Raw genomic sequence first — 13506 nt, forward strand, 5'->3', positions numbered from 1 at the left:
AATTGCTGGACTTAGCTCCAGGTCCCGGGGGCCAGAAAAAAAATGTTTTTTTTTCATCTAAATCCTCTTTTTTTTTCCTCCTTCACACTGTACAAATACCCGTCTTATTAACCTGTTGGTGTCCCCCCCCCTCCCTGAAAAAAAAAGAAAAAAGTGTGTCTCTGATTTTTCAGACACAAATATATCTGTTGAAAATAGTCTGGTATAGGCTAGAGAAACAGAAGTGTGGTTTTGCAGTTCCACGGTTCAAACCTCTGTATTATCCACTTTTGGGCCATTTGTATCTAAAAAAAAACAGTTTGTGTGTGTCGCTCACTGTTCAGCCGCAAATATATATATTTAAAAAAGTCTGGAATACACCAGTAAATTATAACTGTGGTTTTGCTGTTCCACGGTAAAAAATCTCTATTATCCTGCTTTTGGCATTTTTTGCCGAAAAAAAAACTAATAGTGTCTCCCTGATTTTTCAGACACAAATATATCTGTTGAAAATAGTCTGGTGTAGGCCAGAGAAACAGAAGTGTGGTTTTGCAGTTCCACGGTTCAAACCTCTGTATTATCCACTTTTGGGCCATTTGTATCTAAAAAAAAAACAGTTTGAGTGTGTCGCTCACTGTTCAGCCGCAAATATATATATTTTAAAAAGTCTGGAATACACCAGTAAATTATAACTGTGGTTTTGCTGTTCCACGGTAAAAAATCTCTATTATCCTGCTTTTGGCATTTTTTGCCGAAAAAAAAACTAATAGTGTCTCCCTGATTTTTCAGACACAAATATATCTGTTGAAAATAGTCTGGTGTAGGCCAGAGAAACAGAAGTGTGGTTTTGCAGTTCCACGGTTCAAACCTCTGTATTATCCACTTTTGGGCCATTTGTATCTAAAAAAAAACAGTTTGAGTGTGTCGCTCACTGTTCAGCCGCAAATATATATATTTTAAAAAGTCTGGAATACACCAGTAAATTATAACTGTGGTTTTGCTGTTCCACGGTAAAAAATCTCTATTATCCTGCTTTTGGCATTTTTTGCCGTAAAAAAAACCTAAAGTGTCTCCCTGATTTTTCAGACACAAATATATCTGTTGAAAATAGTCAGGTGTAGGCCAGAGAAACAGAAGTGTGGTTTTGCAGTTCCACGGTTCAAACCTCTGTAATATCCACTTTTGGGTCATTTGTATCTAAAAAAAAACAGTTTGAGTGTGTCGCTCACTGTTCAGCCGCAAATCTATATATTTAAAAAAGTTTGGTGTACTCCAGTAAATTATAACTGTGGTTTTGCTGTTCCACGGTAAAAAATCTCTATTACCCTGCTTTTGGCATTTTTTGCAGTAAAGAAAAAACTAAAGTGTCTCCCTGATTTTTCAGACACAAATACATCTGTTGAAAATAGTCAGGTGTAGGCCAGAGAAACAGAAGTGTGATTTTACAGTTCCACGGTTCAAACCTCTGTGTTATCCACTTTTGGGCCATTTGTATCTAAAAAAAAACAGTTTGAGTGTGTCGCTCACTGTTCAGCTGCAAATTTATATATTTAGAAAAATCTGGTATACACCAGTAAATTATAACTGTGGTTTTGCTGTTCCACGGTAAAAAATCTCTATTATCCTGCTTTTGGCATTTTTTGCCGTAAAAAAAAAACTAATTGTTATGATCTGCTACAAGAGCTAAGGAAAGATAGGAAAACTGTCCCTACAATAGGACTAAGCTGATTCCCTACGATGCAGCGGGCAACCTGTTCCTTGCGAACAGACCCACCTTCGTCCTCAGCTAGTCTGAATGCAGACCTATAAATATAAGGGAGGGGTCCCTAAAAGTACTAAGGACTGGGACAAAATTGGACACCTCCTAGCAGAAGCTGTAGCGGAGCAAAAAGACAAACAGACAAAAATACTTAGAGGACCAAGGACCAAGCAAATTATAGAGATAGGTACAAAGCACCTGGCTAGATTAAGAGTCAAAGTAACACTGAAGTCCAGCAAAGCCAGAAGGGCGGAACTGTAATAAATAGGCAGCAGGTCACGTGACCACAAAATAGAAAAAAAACTAACAGGAGGGTTCTAACAGTACCCCCTCTTCTATGAGGATCCTCCGGATCCTCCAGGACCAGGCCTATCAGGAAACCTCCTGTGAAACGCTGTGATAAGTCTAGGAGTAGATACATCATCTGCCCTTACCCAGGAGTTATCCTCAGGACCGAAACCTTTCCAAGCGACGAGATACTGCAATCTCCCTCTATGCCTTCTGGAATTCAGGATACGAGAAATTTCATATTCACCGTCTTCCACCACCGGAGGAACTGTGACAGTGGCATCTCTATTCGATACATCAGCTTTTTTCAACAAGGAAACATGAAACACAGGATTAATCTTCCAGGAGGAGGGAACCTCCAACCTAACAGCAGACTGGTTAACCACCTGAAGCACCTTAAATGGTCCCACAAACTTCGGACCCAATTTCTTAGAAGGAATCCTCAACCGCAGATTCTTTCAGGACAACCAAACCATGTCACCAACAGCAAACAAAAGCTCTTGACGTTTCCTGTTAAAATACTTCTTAGACTTTTTGTTAGCCTCTTGAAGGTTACAACGTACATCAGTCCAAACTCTCTCCAAATCACCGGAAAAATTCTCCTCCTCCGGCACAGCCGACACCAATTTGGAGAACGAACCAAATGACGGATGTCTCCCAGTACAACAAAAAAACGGAGAACACCCAGCAGAAGAGGATGTATGGTTGTTAAGAGCAAATTCAGCAAGTGGCAGAAACTCAGACCACCCCTCTTGATTGTCTGCCACAAAACAGCGCAAAAACTGCTCAACATCCTGGTTCTTTCTTTCTGTCTGTCCATTAGACTCAGGATGATACCCAGATGAAAATGACAAATGGACTCCCAACCTGTCACAAAAGGCACGCCAAAAACGAGCCACAAACAGAGGTCCCCTATCAGAAACAATGTCGGTGGGAACGCCATGGAGTCTGACAATTTCCTTGACAAAAGCCTTAGCGAGTGTCTTAGCGCAGGGTAGTTTAATGAAAGGAACCAAGTGACACATCTTGCTAAAACAGTCCACGACCACCCAGATGACAATGAAACCCTCGAACACAGGAAGGTCAGTAATAAAATCCATTGCAATATGCGTCCAAGGTGCACTAGGAACCTCCAGAGGGCAAAGCAACCCCGCAGCAGGAGTATGTGAAGCCTTTGACCTGGCACACACAGTACATTGACGCACCCATTTAATGATTTCCTTCTGCCACCCAGGCCACCAAAAACTGCGACCTACCAGTCTCTTAGTCTCAGAAATTCCTGGATGACCTGCCAACCGAGACTCATGATACTCCACAAACGACTCTTTCCTAAAGGTTCTAGGTACAAACAACCTCCCATGGGGAGTGTTAGATGGGGCATCCTCCTGGGTTTTCAAAATCCCATCTTCCAAAACGGAGTCCAATGCTGCTCTCACAACTCCTTCCTGTAAAATGCTCTCCTCATCCTCGGTACCAACCATGGGAGAAAAACTGCGAGATAAAGCATCAGCTTTAACATTCTTAGTACCCAGGATGTAAGTAACAGAAAAATTAAACCGCAAAAAAAACAGTGCCCACCTAGCCTGACGGGCATTCATGCGCTTGGCAGCATCTAGATCGATCAGATTCTTATGATCAGTGAAAACCTGAATGGGAAATTTAGCACCTTCCAAGAAATGTCGCCAATGTTCAAGTGCGAGTTTGATAGCCAGCAATTCCCGATTACCAACATCGTAATTAAGTTCGGTTACAGAAATTTTTTTCGAAAAAAAAGCACAGGCATGAACCCCATCCTTGTTCTCCTGAGACAAAACCGCACCGACCCCCACCGAAGAAGCATCAACCTCGACCAAAAAAGGCTTGGTCTCATCAGGCTGCATAAGGATGGGGGCAGAACTGAACCTCTCCTTGAGATACACAAACGCTTCAATGGCCTCAGTAGTCCACTGGACCGTATTCGCACCTTTCCTGGTGAGATCGGTCAGCGGCTTAACAATTATAGAAAAATTCTTAATGAATTTTCTGTGACAATTGGCGAAACCCAAAAATCTCTGCATCGATTTTAAACCAATAGGCCTAGGCCATTCCTGTACAGCCTGAACCTTCACCGGGTCCATCTCAAAGCCCTCACTGGAGATAATGTAGCCCAAAAAACGAATTCTCTGCACAGCGAACTCGCATTTCTCCAGCTTAGCAAAAAGTGAATTGTCACTTAATAACTGCAATACCTCACGTACGCTCTGCCAATGAGACTCCAGATCTGGTGAATAAATCAAAATGTCATCCAAATACACCACCACATTCATACCAATCAAAGGTCTCAGGATGTCATTAATAAGGTTCTGAAAAATTGCTGGTGCATTGGTAAGACCAAAAGGCATCACCAGATTCTCAAAATGACCCACCGGAGTGTTAAAAGCAGTCTTCCATTCATCACCCTCCTTCATTCGCAACAAATTGTATGCCCCCCGGAGATCAATTTTAGAGAACCACTTGGCCCCCACTAACTGGTTAAACAAGTCAGGAATTAACGGCAGTGGGTAGGAATTGCATACTGTAATTTTATTAATTTCGCGAAAGTCCAGACATGGACGTAAACCGCAGTCTTTTTTTTACAAAAAAAAATCCAACAGCCACAGGTGACTTAGAAGGTCTAATGTGACCAGCAGCTAAGCTCGTCTGTATGTATTCCTCCAAGGCTTTTCTTTCAGGGATAGTAAGATTAAATAAGCGACTCTTGGGAAGAGTAGCTCCAGGAACCAACGCAATGTGACCGTTACAACATTTATCATAACACTTAGGACTCCAAGATTTAATCTCATTAGTAGACCAGTCCAGTAAAGGATTGTGCAGTTTTAACCAAGGCAAACCTAACGCTACTGGAGAAGGTAAATTATTTAATACCACTAAATCCAACTTCTCTTGGTGAATACCATTAATAGTGAGGGGAAATTCAAAAACCTTGTGAGTAACACATTTCAAAGGAGTGTTATCAACAGCAACCACAGAAATAGGAGATGACAAACGTTTAGGTTCCAATTTAAGTGTTTCCAAAAATCCCTTATCAATCACATTCAGTGTAGAACAACAATCCACAAAAACCTGAAATTCAATCAACTCCTCCTGCAATGAGGTACTCCTGGAAAGAAATACTCCCTTTGAGTTTAAACAAGCAATACGGGCGTAACTGACCTTTTTTTCTTCTTTGTTTAAGAGAAGCTCACAGTTCTTAACAAAATGGTCAGATTTACCACAGTAAAAACACAATCCCTTGGAAAACCTGCGGTCTTTTTCCTGAGAGCGGAGTGGCATCACCCCAATCTCCATTGGTTCTCCGTAGTCCGAGCAGACCCTCTGATGACTAGGAGCTGCCATAGCAGGAGTTTTCTCCTCATTAACCCTTGCATGCAGTCTCCTGTCCACCCGTATAGCTAATTGCATGGCTTCTTGCAAGTTTCCAGGTGCAGGGAAAGCAATCAGCAGATCCTTAACCCTACCACTTAGACCAGCAAGAAATAAACGTTTTAACGCCAAATCATTCCATCTCACTTCAGAAGACCACCTTCTGAAGTGTGTACAATAATTTTCAACATCACCTGACCCCTGCTTTAAACGTCTCAGTTGTGTCTCAGCAGAAGAGACTCGATCAGGATCGTCATACAACAACCCCATAGCAGAAAAAAAATCCTCCACTGAACTAAAACATGGATCATTAGGTTGGAGAGAAAATGCCCATCCCTGTGGTTCCTTGCGCAAAAGTGACATGATAAACCCAATGCGCTGTGATTCATTCCCAGAGGACATGGGTCTCAAACGAAAATATAATAAACAAGCATTTTTAAAGGAAAAAAAATCATGTTGTTTACCATAAAAAAATCAGGCAGTCCTACCTTCAGTTCAACAAAATGCGCTCCAGGACAGCTACTAACGTGTTGCTGGAGCTCGGCCACCTCAAGAGACAATCCCTGCAGGCGTTGAGCCAATTCCTGAACAGACACCATGCTGATCTCCGGATCTCGTTCCTTAGGATTTTTTTTTTTTTTTTGATTTTGGGCTGGACTTATTGTTATGATCTGCTACAAGAGCTAAGGAAAGATAGGAAAACTAAGCTGATTCCCTACGATGCAGCGGGCAACCTGTTCCTTGCGAACAGACCCACCTTCGTCCTCAGCTAGTCTGAATGCAGACCTATAGATATAAGGGAGGGGTCCCTAAAAGTGCTAAGGACTGGGATAAAATTGGACACCTCCTAGCAGAAGTTGTAGTGGAGCAAAAAGACAAACAGACAAAAATACTTAGAGGTCCAAGGTCCAAGCAAACTATAGAGATAGGTACAAAGCACCTGGCTAGATTAAGAGTCAAAGTAACACTGAAGTCAGCAAAGCCAGAAGGGCGGAGCTGTAATAAATAGGCAGCAGGTCACGTGACCACAAAATAGAAAAAAAACTAACAGGAGGGTTCTAACACTAATAGTGTCTCCCTGATTTTTCAGACACAAATATATCTGTTGAAAATAGTCTGGTGTAGGCCCGAGAAATAGAAGTGTAGTTTTGCAGTTCCACAGGTCAAATCTCTGTATTATCCTGCTTTTGCCATTTTTTGCCGTAAAGAAAAACAGTAATAGTGTCTCCTGATTGTTCAGACACAAATATATCTGTTGAAAATAGTCTGGTGTAGGCCCAAGAAATAGAAGTGTGGTTTTGCAGTTCCACGGGTCAAATCTCTGTATTATACTGCTTTTGCCATTTTTTGCGATAAAGAAAAACAGTAATAGTGTCTCCTGATTGTTCAGACACAAATTTATCTGTTGAAAATAGTCTGGTGTAGGCCTGAGAAACAGAAGTGTGGTTTTGCAGTTCCACAGGTCAAATCTCTGTATTATCCTGCTTTTGACATTTTTTGCCATAAAGAAAAACAGTAATAGTGTTTCCTGATTATTCAGATACAAATATATCTGTTGAAAATAGTCTGGTGTAGGCCCGAGAAATAGAAGTGTGGTTTTGCACTTCCACGGGTCAAATCTCTGTATTATCCTGCTTTTGCCATTTTTTGCTGTAAAGAAAAACAGTAATAGTGTCTCCTGATTGTTCAGACACAAATATATCTGTTGAAAATAGTCTGGTGAAGGCCAGAGAAATAGAAGTGTGGTTTTGCAGTTCCACGGTTCAAACCTCTGTATTATCCACTTTTGGGCCATTTTTACCTTAAAAAAAACAGTTTGAGTGTGTCGCTGACTGTTCAGCCGCAAATATATCTATTTAAAGTTGTCTGGTATACCCCAGTAAACAATAACTGTGGTTTTGCCATTCCACTGTAAAAAATCTCTATTATTCAGCTTTTGGTATTTTTTCCGTAAAGAAAAACAGTAATAGTTTCTCCCTGATTGTTCAGATTGTTTAAAAGAGTCGGGTGTAGGCTAGAGAAATAGAACTGTGGTTTTCCTCTTCCGCGGTTCTAATCTACTTTTTCTTACCCTTTTTCCATTGATAGTGCGAGTGTAAGCTATTTTACTTCCTTTACAATGGTAAGGCGCGTGGCAAGGGACGTGGAACTGGATGTTCTGGTGATGGTGTGTGCAGAGGATGGGGCCGTGACCAAGGTGAAAATGTGCCACAACCAACAGTCACATCTTCTCGCTCCCACTTCTTGACCGAATTACTAGGAAGCACAGAACAACACCAGTATTGCGAACTGATCAATGTGAACAGGTTATTAATTGGATAGCAGATAATACTTCCAGTTACCTGGGCACCACCACCTCCGGTCTGTCTTCCACATGGTCAGCTCTTAGTAGCCGTGAGTCTCGACCGCATACTCCTCCTCACCCTGATGCTCCTTCCTCCCACCATGCCGAGTGTCGTCAGACAGCAACTGATCCCACACTTGGACACTGTGAAGAGCTGTTCACTGGTCCATTTCCAGATTTGTGCCCCTTGCATGCTCCACTTGAAGAGGTGGAAGAGGAGATCCCATGTAGCGATGCCCAAATATTTGAACAGCCACGGCCACAGGAAGGCGACGCTGGCAATTTGTCACAAGAGGTGGACGATGAAGAGACACAATTGCCAGGAAGTGAGGAGGAGGATCGTGGTGCGCAAGTGGAAGAGGAGGAGGTGGTGGATGATCTAGTAACTGACCCAACGTGGCAGGAGGACATGCAGAGCGAGGCCAGCAGCACACAGGGTGAGGGAGGCAGAGTACCCCAACAGGCAGGAAGAAGCAGTGTGGTGGCCGCACACAGAAGGCAGGCAACAGTTCCCCGTAACACCAACACGAGGGACTTTGCCAGTTCAACCTGTAGGTCTTCCAGAGTCTGGAATTTTTTTAAAGACTCTGCTGATAATCACAAAAAGGCCATTTGTACCACCTGCCATGCCAGCATCAGCACAGGTGACAAAACAACCAGCCTGACCACCACCAGCATGATCAGGCACAGGTGGGTGTCACCACGGCTTCTTCCACTGTTGTGCGTGCAATAGAATCCCCTGTTGTGTGTGCAAGGCAATCCCCTGTCCATACTGCATGCAAAGATGCCCCTTCCCCTCCGTCTTCACTTGTTATGGCAGTTTCTCAAGAAACAGCATCAACGTCCACGTCCAAGTCCCACCGCAGCGTTCAATTGTCCATATCCCAGACCTTTGAATGAAAGCGGAAATTCGCAGCCAACGCCCCACAGGCCACAGTCCTAAATTTTCACATTTCACGACTGCTTGCGTTGGAAAATGCTGCCTTTTAGGCTGGTGGAGACAGAATCCTTCCGCAACCTTATGGCGGTGGCTGTCTCTCGGTACTCGGTCCCAGCCGACACTATTTTGCCCGGTGTGCCATCCCCGCACTACACAAGCACGTGTCCCAAAACATCTGCCGTGCCCTCAACAACGCAGTTACTAGGAGAGTCCACCTGACAACGGACACGTGGACAAGTGCTTGTGGCCAGGAACGGTACATCTCCCTGACGGCACACTGGGTAAACAAGCGGCAACAGGCTGTGCTGAAACTCATAAGCTTAGGTGATAAACCTCACACTGCTTGTGAGTTGTGGACAGCTGTGAAAGAGCAGGCAGATCTGTGTCTGAGACCGCTGAACCTACATCCAGACATGGTCGTGTGTGACAATGGCTGTAACCTGGTGGCGGCTCTGAGGTGAGGCGAGATCACACACGTACCATGCCTGGCTCATGTGCTTAACCTCGTGGTTCAGCGGTTTCTTAAATCGTACCCCGAGTTGCCAGATCTGCTCGTCAAAGTACGCCGCCTGTCAGCTCATTTTCGCAAGTCAGCTACAGTTTCCGCCACCCTTGCTGTGTTGCAGCAGCATTTGCAGCTTCGTCACACCGACTTGTGTGTGACGTCCCCACACGTTGGAACTCTACCCTCCACATGTTGCAAAGGATTTGTGAGCAAAAGTGACCAGTTGTGGAGTACCAGCTGCAACAAGGCCGTCGATATTCAGGTCAGACTCCACACATAAGACCTCAAGAGTGGACCTGGAGGACTGACATATGTACCATCTTGACAAACTTTGAGGAGTCCACCAAGATGGTGAGTGGCGATGACGCCATCATTAGCATCAGCATTCCACTTGTCTGTCTTTTGCAACACTCTCTGCAGAGAATTAATGAGTAGGCATTGCAGCCAGAGTATGATGAGATGGATCAAGAAGCCATAGCGGTCGATTACACACAGCCAAGCCTCATCTCATCCCAACTTGCATTGGGGGACAATGAAGGGGAGGAGGAGGAGGAGGAAGAACAGGAGCTTGTATCATGCGCTGTAGACGGTTTTACCTATACAACTGTCATACCGTCGGTTCAGCGTGGGTGGCCTGAGGACAGGGGGGAGGAGAAGGAGGAGGAGAGCATGGTCAGTCGTCATCTTGGTGAGGACACGGAAGTCTTGCCTGTTACCAGTCTGGCACGCATGGCTGACTTTATGTTATGCTGCCTTTACCGTGACCCTCGCGTTGTCAAAATGTTGGGTGACAGTCATTACTGGTTGGTGACACTTTTAGACCCCCGCTACAAGGAGAACTTTCACTCTCTTATTCCTGAGGTGGAGAGGTCTACAAAAATGGGGCAGTACCAGAGGCCCTTGCTGCAGAACTGTTAAAAAAATTCCCATCTGAACACTCTAGCGGCAGAGGTCAAAGTTCGTTGCCCAACCAAGGCGTACATGCGAGAGAGACGCAACTCCAATCCAGTAGAGGCAGGGGAACATTGTCAACGTTCTGGGACAGTTTTCTCAGACCCTCCCTTCGGACAGACCCTGAGGCGCGGGGTGCTCTCACAAGGAGTGGAAAGTTTCAAAAGATGGTGAGGGAGTACCTTGCCGACCATACCAGTGTCCTCCGTGATTCCTTTGTGCCTTTTAATTATTGGGTATCCAAGCTGGACACTTGGAATGAACTCGCTCTGTACGCCTTGGAGGTCCTGGCCTGCCCTGCCGCTAGCGTGTTATCGGAGCGTGTTTTTAGTGCCGCTGGGGGAATTATAACTGATAAGCACACTCGCCTGTCAACTGACAATGCTGACAAGCTGACCCTTATCAAAATGAACAAGGGCTGGATTGGGCCAGACTTCTCATCACCACCAAATGACAGCAAAGTAACATAAAGTCAAATCCACTGTGTAATTTCGGGAGGTGTATTCACATTCCCCTGCTTCACACCCACGCATGGGTATACGCTTCCTTATTTCGGCTGTTTTATGTTCTTCTCCTTATCCTCAGCCTCCATCACCACTATACCACCAGGGTGACCGTGGTCCGTGTTGCCATTATTGAAAGTTCCTCCATCCTTATTTTTGTCAGCATTTGCTTCAAAGGCATAGGCAAAGACTGTGGAAGACCCACTCCCCAATAATGGGAATAATATTTTTAAGATGCTGTACTGTATGTTTCTTGTAAGGGGCATTAAAACCATCTTGTTATGCTACTGGGAACTCCACGTCTCTTCCGAGGGGCATTAAAACCGTCTTGTTAAGCTACTGGGACCTCCACGTCTCTTCTGAGGGGCATTAAAAGCGTCTTGTTAAGCTACTGTGACCTCCACCACTTTTCCAAGGGGCATTAAAACTGTCTTGTTAAGCTACTGGGACCTCCACCACTTTTCCAAGGGGCATTAAAACCATCTTGCTAAGCTACTGGGACCTCCACTTCTCTTCCGAGGGGCATTAAAACCATCTTGTTAAGCTACTGGGACCTCCACGTCTCTTCTGAGGGGCATTAAAAGCATCTTGTTAAGCTACTGTGACCTCCACCACTTTTCCAAGGTGCATTAAAACCGTCTTGCTAAGCTACTGGGACCTCCACCACTTTTCCAAGGGGCATTAAAACCGTCTTGTTAAGCTACTGGGACCTCCACCTCTCTTCTGAGGGGCATTAAAAGCGTCTTGTTAAACCACTCTGAACTCCACAGCTCTTCCAAGGGGCATTGAAATGTTGTTTTTAATTAACTCTAACCTCCACGACTCTTCGAACGGGCATTGCATTTCCTCCTAATTTTTGGCAGCTTTTGCTGGAAGGCATAAGCAAAGACTATGGGAGACCCTCTTCCCAATAATGGGAATAAAGTTTGTAATATGCTGTACTGCATGGCTCTTGTAAGGGGCATTGCAAGTTCCTCCATCCTAATTTTTGGCAGCTTTTGCTTGGAAGGCATAAGCAAAGACTATGGGAGACCCACTCCCCAATAATGGGATTAATGTTTGTAATATGCTGTACTGCATGGCTCTTGTAAGGGGCATTGCAAGTTCCTCCATCCTAATTTTTGGCAGCTTTTGCTTGGAAGGCATAAGCAAAGACTATGGGAGACCCACTCCCCAATAATGGGAATAATGTTTGTAATATGCTGTACTGCATGGCTCTTGTAAGGGGCATTGCAAGTTCCTCCGTCCTAATTTTTGGCAGCTTTTGCTTGGAAGGCATAAGCAAAGACTTTGGGAGACCCACTCCCCAATAATGGGAATAATGTTTGTAATATGCTGTACTGCATGGCTCTTGTAAGGGGCATTGCAAGTTCCTCCGTCCTAATTTTTACCAGCTTTTGCTTGGAAGGCATAAGCAGAGACTATGGGAGACCCACTCCCCAATGATGGGAGTAATGTTTGTAATATGCTGTACTGCATGGCTCTTGTAAGGGGCATTGCAAGTTCCTCCATCCTAATTTTTGGCAGCTTTTGCTTGGAAGGCCAAAAAATAAAAAAGAAATAGCTCTTAGAATAAAGCGAAGCAAAAACAATTCTTTCTTCTATAAAATTGTTTTTACTGTGTAAAAGTGTCAAAACATAAAAAAAACAATATTAATATAGTATCGCTTTAAACATACTGACCCGAAGAATAAAGCTACCATATCAATTTTACCACACGCGTAACGGCATGAAAAAAATAAATAAAATAATAATTCCGGAATTGTTGGTTTTTGTTTATTCTGCCACCCAAAATCGTAATAGAAAGCGATAAAAAATGTCACATGCCCAAAAATGGTACCAATAAAAACGTCAACTTGTCCTGCAAAAAACAAGCCATCACATGACTTTTTCGGCCAAAATATGGAAAAATTATAGCTCTCAAAATATGGCGATGCAAAAACTAGTCTTTGCAAAAAAAGAATCTTTTAGTGTGTGACAGCTGTCAATCATAAAAAAATATGAATCTGGTATCACTGCAATCGCACCAACCCGAAGAATAAAGTCGTCTAATCACTTATACCACATGAGGAAACGTATAAAAAATAAACTCTAGAGTTAGGGTTGTGCTAAGGTTAGGGTTAGGGTTGTGCTAATCTTAGGGTTAGGGTTGGTCTAAGGTTAGGGTTAAGGTTGGGCAAGGGTTAGGGTTGTGCTAGGATTAGGGTTGGGCTAGGGTTAGGGTTGTGCTAGGGTTTGAGCTGGGCTAGGGTTTTGCTAGGTTTAGGGTTGTGCTAGGGTGAGGATTAGGCTTGGGTAAGGCTAGGGTTATGGTTGGGCTAGGGTTAGGGTTAAGGTTGTGCTATGGTTGGGGTTGTATTAGGGTTGGGGTTAGGGTTGTGTTGGGATTTTTTCAAAAGTAAAGAAAAAAAATGATGACGATATGGCTAACTTGAATTTGCATCAGGTGCTCGGGTATGCACCGAGTTTTGTGGGTGCTTGAGTGACATGCTCGAGTCTCCGCCCCATATGTGAAACATGCAGGGCGGGGTCTCGAGCATGTCACTTGAGCACCCGCAATACTTGGTGCATACCCGAGTACCCCAATGCAAACTCAAGTAGCGAGCACTTGTGCTCAAGACTAATGACAACTTATTCAATATGGTGACCTAATGTTATCAAATTCTGTATCGTACTTCTGGGTTCAAAATGTTCACTATACCCCTTGATACAATCCGTGAGTGGTCTAGTTTCCAAAATGGGGTCACTTCTGGGGGGTTTCCACTGTTTAGGCACATCAGGGGCTCTCCAAAAGCAACATGACGTCCGCTAATTATTCAAGTAAATTTTACATTC

The sequence above is a fragment of the Phyllobates terribilis genome, unplaced genomic scaffold (genome assembly GCF_046119375.1).
Source record: "Phyllobates terribilis strain yellow unplaced genomic scaffold, ASM4611937v1 Scaffold_1__5_contigs__length_1240528914, whole genome shotgun sequence".
NCBI lineage: Eukaryota > Metazoa > Chordata > Amphibia > Anura > Dendrobatidae > Phyllobates > Phyllobates terribilis.